This window comes from Frieseomelitta varia, unplaced genomic scaffold (assembly GCF_011392965.1).
Source record: "Frieseomelitta varia isolate USP_RPSP 00005682 unplaced genomic scaffold, Fvar_1.2 scaffold_464, whole genome shotgun sequence".
Lineage (NCBI taxonomy): Eukaryota > Metazoa > Arthropoda > Insecta > Hymenoptera > Apidae > Frieseomelitta > Frieseomelitta varia.
Window position 1 is genome coordinate 110,868 of NW_025110217.1, and position 10,152 is coordinate 121,019.

The window sequence follows — 10,152 nt, forward strand, 5'->3', positions numbered from 1 at the left end:
TATAAATATAAAGTATAAATATATTAATAATTTATAATTATAAATATTATAAATATAAAGTATAAATATATTAATAATTTATAATTATAAATATTATAAATATAAAGTATAAATATATTAATAATTTATAATTATAAATATTATAAATATAAATTATAAATATATTAATAATTTATAAATATTGTAAATATTATAAATATAAATTATAAATATATTATATAAATATATTAATAATTTACAAATATTACAAATATTATAAATATAAATTATGAATATATTATATAAACATATTAATAATTTACAAATATTACAAATATTATAAATATAAATTATGAATATATTATATAAACATATTAAATAATACATTATTATATAAACATATTAAATAATTTATAAATATTACAAATATTATAAATATTTATTTATAAACATATTAATATGTAACTAGTAAATAAATAATTCAGCACGCTTTCAACGAATTTCGAAATAGAAAAGAACAGAAACATTCTTCGAACAAACGTAAAAGTATATATTTAATTACAAATATATTAATATGTATTATTATTATATAATTAATATATTAATTCGTTGAAAAAAAATGTCAAAGTTTGATGGCCGTTTCTAACTTTTTATAATTTCGTTTCTTCCTCCTTGTTCCTTTCTCGTGAGGTTTAGATGACTAAATTATCGTTACACATTTAAATACAATTGGACAATAGAAACTTTCGATGGTTACCTATGCTTCTCCGTTCTCTCCCAATTTTGCAGCTAAAGAATTAACAACGATCTATTCGTGTTTCGTCGATAGCAGACAACCGTTGCGAAACGGTAGTTGGAGAGAGAGAGAGAGAGAGAGAGAGAGAGAGAGAGAGAGAGAGAGAGAGATTGCACGGTGCCTCGCTTACATATTATATTATAATAGCATCCGGATAATATCTCGCTTACGTTGTTATTTTAAAATGCTGTGTTTTTACATCGTAACACGTATCTCGCAATCTACCAACATCCTTGTGTTAGTTGAAACCTTTATCGATTCCACGTTTCTTCATCCTTCAACCGTTTAACGATCCAACTTTGTCTTCAGAGACAAACATGTATATAGGGGATGGAATATGCGACCTTTTCTTTTATGAGCTCTCATTCATTTATTGTAGAAAAACTTCGAAATTTTGGAGAATGAAAAAGATACATAATTATTTTTCAAACAGTTCCAAGCTCGTCCTAATTATGTTCGTTGAATTATTATTTTAGAATAATATATAATTTTATTATTTTATTATTTTATCTTTATTTGTTATTTTATATTTTTATGTATGTTATTATCTTATTACTTTATACTTTATCTTTATTTATTATTTTATATTTTATTATTTTAAAATAATGTATAATACATAATTTTGTATTATTTTAGAATAATGTATAATACATAATTTTGTATTATTTTAGACTAATGTATAATACATAATTTTATACTAGTTTAGAATAATATATAATACATAATTTTATATTATTTTAGAATAATATAAAATACATAATTTTGTACTATTTTAGAATAATGTATAATACATAATTTTATACTAGTTTAGAATAATGCATAATACATAATTTTGTATTATTTTATAATAATGTATAATACATAATTTTATACTAGTTTAGAATAATGCATAATACATAATTTTATATTATTTTATAATAATGTATAATACATAATTTTATACTAGTTTAGAATAATATATAATACATAATTTTATATTATTTTAGAATAATATATAATTATCTTTCAAGCAACAATTAATATATAATCAGTTTTCAAATAATTCCAAGTTTGTTCGTTGTTAATAATAATTCATTAAATTCCGTTTCGATTGCAAACTATTTAATAGCAGTGAGAAAGAGACACAGACAGCCAGAGAAAGAAAGAAGAGCGAAGGGTGAAGAAATAATACACAGAGCTGTTCCAGTTCGTTTTCTTTTCTACTGATTTCGAAATTCTAAAGATATCTGATGGTAATGCCTAGCCTTTCGGAATGACGCACGCGGTGAATATGGTTAGCTGGCTCTTCAGATTGCGTTAATTACGGTTAACGTTCAATCGAACAAGGTTGAAAGCTTGTTGTTTGCTCGAGGTAAACGAAAGAGATGAGAGAAATGCAGAATTCGCTGCAGTTTTGCATATTAGACTTGCAAATATTAGTTCGTGCCTGGCTTTTGGATTAAACAACGAAGACTAATCGTAGATCATTTGATGGAAATTCAGGTTAAAACTGAATTAAGAACTTCTCTTTTTTTTTTTTAATTGAACGTGACGCAACGAATTATGATCTTTTGATTTTAAAATAATGATAATATTTTGTGTAATATTATAATATATTATATATTATGTACAGGATGAGCCAAAAGTTTCTTCCCACCTATTTTCTTTTAATAAAACATTAAAATGTAAGAAGAAAAAACTAATTTTATTAATTTTAAATTAAATTCAAGTTCAAACATGATTTTTTTTTTTCATTATATTTTAAAAACTATTCCTTTCGACTGTTGACCGTCCGAACGGATTTATTTTGGTAGGGAATAATTTTTGGCCCAGCCTGTATTATATTACATACTAATAATTATATATAACATATAATAATATATACTAGTGTATATACTAATATAATACTAGTATAATAATTATATATAATATATAATATATTAATACTATTATATATACCAATATACAAATATAATAATTATATATAATAATTATATATATTAATACTAATACAATAATTATATACAATAATATATTAATACTAATTTATATACTAATATACTAATATAATAATTATATATAATAATATATTAATACTAATATATATACTAATATAATATACTATATATAGTAATATAATTATATATAATATATATAATAATTATATATAATATATAATAATATTGTGTACAAATTACACAAAACTATTATACATAATATAAGTAGGAACAAAAATCCAGCTTTAAATTCGTTTCTCTCTTTCCCACGATTTTTCTTTTAGCTTCAAAGAGATAAGAAGAATTCCTAATCTTCTCCTTTGAGGATGCCACCCCTCCCGTCCCTTCGCTGTGCTTTTTCCTCGATTTCCTCTCGCGCGTGGTAAAAAAAACACGCAGTTGACGAACGTTCCAACGAAGAAACAACAGCATGAACAATCATCGCCACGAAATTGATCGATGATGATTAAACGATTTTATATCTCGAGATTACACGGATCTTTGTGATCAAACGCGTCACCGCTAAGCTGTTTCTTTTCTGCTAGCGTGTAACGAAGAGCAAACAAAAAGCGATCGGTAGTCCCGTTTAGCAAATCCACGAGTCGTGGAAATTATTATTAACCGTTTTAGCGCTCAGGGGCTATTTAAACCACGTTGCGCTGGGCAACTGATTGCGGACCGTAACGAGTGTCCGAACCGTAAAAACCAATAAATTCGTCGCTTTCTTTCTAGTATACTCGTCGGTATGGTACGCCACTGGATAGAAATTATTCAGAAGTAATAAATTTATTATTTGTTTCGCCTGAGTTGATACTTAAATATACTTGAAACTGAGAAAATATTACAGTTTTGGAAGAAAAAAATTTGTCCCTTAAAAATTTGTAATTGTATATACATATAGTGTATAATATTATAATTATAGTGTGTATATAGTGTATATTGTATATGTAGTGTATAATATTATAGTTATAATGTGTATATAGTGTATATTGCGTATATAGTGTATAATATTATAACTATAGTGTGTATATAGTGTATATTGTATATATAGTGTATAATATTATAATTATAATGCGTATATCGTGTATATTGTATATATAGTGTATAATATTATAATTATAGTGTGTATATAGTGTATATTGTATATATAGTGTATAATATTATAATTATAGTGTGTATATAATGTATATTGTATATATAGTGTATAATATTATAATTATAGTGTGTATATTGTATATATAGTGTATAATATTATAATTATAGTGTGTATATAGTGTATAGTATATAATATAATATTTGTATAATAATTACATATTACATACGTATATATACCATATATATAATATATAGTGTATAATAAGTAATATAATATTTGTATAATAATATATAAATAATTACATATTACATACGTACATATACCATATATATAGTGTATAGTGTATAATAAATAATATAATATTTGTATAATAATATATAAATAATTATATATTACATACGTATATATACCATATATATAATAGCGTATAATATAATAAAATTTGTACATATCATAGCTCTCAAACTGATTTTCACTGATATTCACTAACCGCGAATTCGACAGTCGAATCTCGTGACAACAGAAACACGTGAAATAATGAAATTTGAAAACTGTTCGAAGCAAGGATCGAGTCGAACGACGAATTTTCTCTGCGAGTCAAATTTCAGGCGAGCGCTTTCGACGCTCTCGTGTTTCGTAAAAAGTCGCCGATCCGGTTGTTCGAACATGTACACACACACATACATACGTACAGAGACGGTCCAGAAGCGGATCTATACAGAATCTATAAAGGCTCGATCGAGGTCACGATCGCTTTAACGGTAGTTTTCTGGAGGGACAATTACTTTTAATCGTGAAACCATCCGTATCGAAAAGCTCCCCCCCTCCCTAGGGACGCTCACGTCGCGTTATAATTACGCAAATCGCAACTACGATCCAATTAATCGGTAAGCTCGCTTCGGAATGATCGATCGGAGCAATCGGTTCGATTCATCTCTGTCGTGTTTCGCGACTGTTCCCTTTTCTCTCTTTCTCTTTTTCATTCAAATAAGCGAACAAATAATACTCTGGCATTTTCTTCTCAAACATACACAATTACAAACGTGACAACACCTGATCAAACGATCGGTTTAGAAATTCAATTTAAAATTCTGCACCTTTTCGTCCGTTTAACTCTCGTCGGAAAAGAATGCAAAGATCTAATTTTTTTTCTCTCCAATCCAAAAGTTATCTTGTGCATTGTTTCCTGTATGAAATTGACAATTGCGTACATTCCTTTCGTAAAAAGATCTGATCGATTACAGTAGGAACAGGTACAGTAGTGCCCACTTAAGCGTCCGTCGCTATCCCCACCAACTCTTCGAATTGGGACTATCCCCACTCTACGCCACCTTTGCCGCGCGATCGCGTGAAACATGGAAAAAAAACAAGCGACGTATGACATCGACATTTCGGCACATTATAATTGTTTCGATCAAAGTGAGGCAAATTTTATATTAAATAACAAACACATATCGAATTTATATGTATCAATACGATTATAGAATCGTGTACTGTTAATTTAACGTTGATAAAAATGCAACAAGACCTTTCTTCGAGGTTTCCATCCAATTATTGATAATTATCGATTAACAACTACTTTCACAGAAATTTCAACAAATTTTCGAGAAATTTAGATCAATTTACAATCATTTGGCAAACTATTGCTTTGTTCTAATTTATTGCTTCGTTCAGTTTAAAAGGTATGTGTGTATTAAATTTGAAATAGTTTAAATGTATTCGGTTCAAATGAAATGTTAAGATGTGAAATTTCTTTATAATGAAATAACGTAGTAAACGATACTGGAATTCACCGCACGTGCCTGGTGTCGGAATAAAAGTCGACACTCATTCCCCACTCTTTCTTTCGGTGCCAATTGGCAGAATACATCACCCCTCTTAAGTGTCCCGAAGTGTTGACGTTTAAGAGACTACTACTGTATATTCAAAAGCGAATATTTTCGCTTGGAAAATGCTGACTGTGAGTGAACAAGATTGGGAAAATTGCTCGAATGGAATAAAAATGAAGCAGATTGAGGATAACAGGAATTTTAATATTAAAAAAGAAACAAGAAGCGAGAAACAAGTTGGAAGTTAGTTTGAGAAAGATCGTCGATTGTTGAGGCGTTTTTTTTTTTGTTTTTTTTCCAAATTTTTACTACTTAAAATGGCGAAGATTCGGAGGTTAACGTATCAGCACGGCACGGCAGTGTAAATTCCGAGAACCGTTGATAGAAATCGAAAGTACCATTCTAATTTAGTAATTCTCCGAGCCGGATAATGAATCATAGTGACGTGGTAATTTGCGTATTACTGTAATGCACCGGCAAGGTTAAGAGGTTTTTAAAGACTCGAACGATCAAACAATTCTCTCTACCCTACTGCGCTTAATAATAAAACTGTTCGTTCAAAACAATATGTGTGTATGTGTGTGTGTAACGTTCTCTCGTCAAAAATATCATACAATTTAAATTTAAATTTAACAAACAGAAATTTTCAAATATCGTCAAAATTCTGAAACTCGGCGAGAAATGATTTGTTTACAAATTCTAAAAAATCTTTTATTTGAGAGAAATAAACGAGATTAAATTTAATGAAATTTAGCAAACAGAAATTTTCAAATATCACCAAAATTCAAAAACTCGGCGAGAAATGATTTGTTTATAAATTCCAAAGAACCGAATCTTTTAACATGTTGTTGAATTGAATTGTTTCGAAACACTTTTCTTCGATATATAACACATGTAATATATTTCAGGTGCGTAAGAACTGAAGCATTTTATGCAGTGAAGAGCATAACTGTACAAGAAATGACAACGAAAAATTGTGGATGAATGAAACTGGTACAACTTTATAAAAAAGAAGATCACTTTGGTCTCATTTTAAGGACCGAAGTTTTGACTTTAAAGGTCGTAAATTCATTTCCTTTGAAGATGATTTCACACTAGCGATCAATGAGAAAGTGAGGACATTTTCCTCGAAAATTGTCAAAATTCAAACGTGTGGAAAAACATTGAAAATTTCTATTCGCGAGAATTTAGATCCACTATCATTTTGAAGATTGAAATTTCCTGAAACTTGTACAATTTTCTCTCCGCTGTTTCATTGAGTATCAGAGTCAACATATCTAAAAAATCCCAGTATTTTGTCACCTGGAACCCCAATGTTCCAAACTCGATAAAATGGCGAGCTTTAAGAAGTCGTTGCAAAGAAAGAAAATTTCAATCTTCGAGACTATATGGTAATACCATAATGGATTCAATCGTGAAAACATGTTTTTTGATGTTTCCACACGCGTTTGAATCTCTACAATTTTCTCAAAATAACGTAAAGCTATTGTTACGTTTGGAATGAACAAATTCGTGCTGGCAACTGATTGCGAACCATAACGAGTGACCGAACCAATAAATACACAATAAATTCGTCGATTTCTTTCTGAACTCGTTGATATGATATCACTGGATAGAAATTGTCGAGAAGTAATAAATTTATTATTTGTTTTGCCTGGATTATAAATATAATAAATATACTTAAAGCTAGGAAAATATTGCAATTTTGGGACAAAAAACTGTCGACGTGCGTGGCATGTTGTTCTAGGTTAACCACTTGCGTTGGCAACTGATTGCGGACCATAACGAGTGACCGAACCGTACACAATAATTCGTCGATTTTTTTTTTTTTTTGAACTCGTCGATACGATATCACTGGATAGAAATTGTTGAGAAGTAATAAATTTATTATTTGTTTTGCCTAGATTATAAATATACTTAAAACTGGGAAAATATTGCAATTTTGGGACAAAAAATTGTCGACGTGCGTGGCATGTTATTCTAGGTTAACCACGTTGCGCTGGCAATTGATTGCGGACCATAACGAGTGACCGAACCGTACACAATAATTCGTCGCTTTCTTTTTGAACTCGTCGGTACGATATCACTGGATAGAAATTGTTGAGAAGTAATTTAACAAATTTATTATTTGCCTTGATTATACTTAACTATACTTAAAGCTGAGAAAATATTGGGAAAAAAAAAACGATTCTCGACGTGCGTGGCACGTCATTCCAGCGCAAGAAGTTAACATGAACCAAATTCAACGAATCTCTCGTATCAGTTTAATCGACAATTTTTTATCGTCGTTGGCAATTGACTGGAGTGAATTACACCTCGTTCCACAGCGTTTAGACACTGTCGGATCGATAATTTATTCGACTCACGGGAGAGGGACGAGTCATCCAGCGGGAGAGGCGGTCAAAACCACTTGGAAGTAGCTCCATTCAATCGGCACCGTGGAATCACATCACCCGCGGCGCCTCTCATTCCTTCCGTGTCCACAGCGAAGAAGAAGCGCGCCAAGATCATTAACAGGCCGGCATTCCAGCCTTCCCGACCACTTTTCACCTTTCCTCCTTCCCTCCCTCCCTCCCTCCCTCCCTACCTTCCTTCGCCGCTCTCCCCTCCTTCTCTTTCTTTCGGCCAGAAATTCACCAGAAAGAAAGAAAGAAAGAAAGAAAGAAAGAGGCCGAAGAAACGTACGAACGAAAGAGGAGGAAGTCACGAAATTGATCGAGAAAGGTGGATACACGATCCAAGGAAGGTTGGACGCACGTCTCCGAGCCGGATGCAGCAGCCGAGACGAAACTTTCTTCTCCTCTGATTATCTGTGCCAGGTAGCCTGGCCTTCGAGACAACCTCGTCGATCTATCTTTTTCTTCTCTCTCTTTTTCTCTTCTTTTTTATTATTCTTTTCTTTTACGTTCGACGTTCTCTCCACACTCGAGTTCGAATTCTTGCTGTCCCTTCCTTCCCAATGATCGTCCTTTTATTTCAGGGTCTGGAAATTTCGGGGAAACTGAGATTCGTCGATTTTCTTCTTTTCTGCTGTTTCTTGAAATATTTTTCTGTTTTTCTTTTTTTTTATTTTATCTTATTTGTTCCCTTTGATTTGTTTTATTTTATTTACTTTGCTCATTCCCTCGAAATCTACGAGATTTCAATTCGTAAGCGTCTCTTTGGAACGTTCAATATTTTCACTGCTGCAACAAAAACGATTCTTCGAGAATTCCACAAACATTGGAACGATATCCAATGTCAGATTTGTAGATTCTCGGTCCAGTTTCTATTTTCTGGAGTCGAAAGCTTCATCGAAACGTTAGACCGGCACTAATATCAGAAGTTTCGGATTCTTTTGTCTCGCAGGAGCCAAACGTGGAACACTCACTTCTCTCGACAACAGTCCCATTCGACTCCCATAAACGAAAACTCTGCTCGACTCACAATCAGTTACTTAACATCGCGCGATTGAAAAAAAAAAAAAAAAAAAGAAGGAAACGAGGAAATTCACTTTCCTCGGTGAACCAACTGCAGGGGGCAAACTCTTCTCGAAACGGTCGAAATTGTGCGAACGAACTCTTCAAGAGACCCGCATTCAGAGTCAAAGGAGTGAAAAGACCTGCCGACCTGTTGCGTGGTATCTCGACGTGATTATCGAACACGAGTTGAACGAGCACATAGTTCGGGTCGAGCGGTTTCTTTGTTTGGCGAAAGAACAGGATGAATAAATTGGTAACTCGACGACACTCTCGGTGAACAACCAAAAAAAAAAAAAAGCGGAGAAATGGAGCGAACGAAAACACGAAGGAGAGACGCGCGCGAGTTGCACGATCGAGGAGGCACCGCGACTAACTGCCGACTGCCGACAGACGCCGGACGAAGAGACTTTGAATAGGGGGCCGGTTGGAGGGTCGTCGCGCGGAAACACTGCACCACGGCACGGCGGGGAAACGCAAAGAGGGAGGGAAACGATCGGTCGACTTGTGTACGTGGATATGCTCGTGGTCCGTGGACGCCATGGGGTGGGAGATGCCCGCGAGACTCCATGGACATTGGGAACAGATGGGTATATGCTCGGAGGGGATATACAGGGTGAGTCACTTGGACTGGACCTGTTGGCTGTTGTTTCTGAATCTGCGCGAACTAGAAGCAGACGAGTGCTCTGGTCGATTTTAACCATTCGCGCCACGCGCGTCGAAGATTTTTTCTTCCCCCGAAAATGCAATATTTTCTCAGTCTTGTGTATATTTAAGTATAACGCAAAACAAGTAATAAATCGATTGCTTCTCAAGAATTTCCGTCCAGTGATGCGGACCATAACGAGTAACCGTATACAATAAATTCGTCGCATTCTTTTTGAACTCGTCGGTGTGATATCACTATGTAGAAATTATTGAGAAGTAATAAATTTATTATTTGTTTTGCTTGTTTTGTTTTACTTAAATATATTTTATTTTAATACAATGAGTACATTTTATTATATATTTTATATTT

General features: G+C 32.2%; 1 protein-coding gene across 3 annotated transcripts in view; it reads right to left on the reverse strand.

Annotated features, from left to right (window-relative positions):
* The window catches only part of LOC122532698, a 70,446-nt gene that overhangs the window by 18,793 nt on the left and 41,501 nt on the right, over positions 1-10,152 (reverse strand). The window contains exon 1 of one of the 3 annotated variants that reach the window (XM_043661706.1): positions 8,043-8,245. The exons of the other annotated variants lie outside the window; for them this stretch is intronic. The gene's annotated coding sequence lies outside the window, so the exon portion shown is untranslated. Of the gene's footprint in view, positions 1-8,042; positions 8,246-10,152 lie in introns of those variants that run through there. 3 annotated transcript variants of the gene reach the window in all.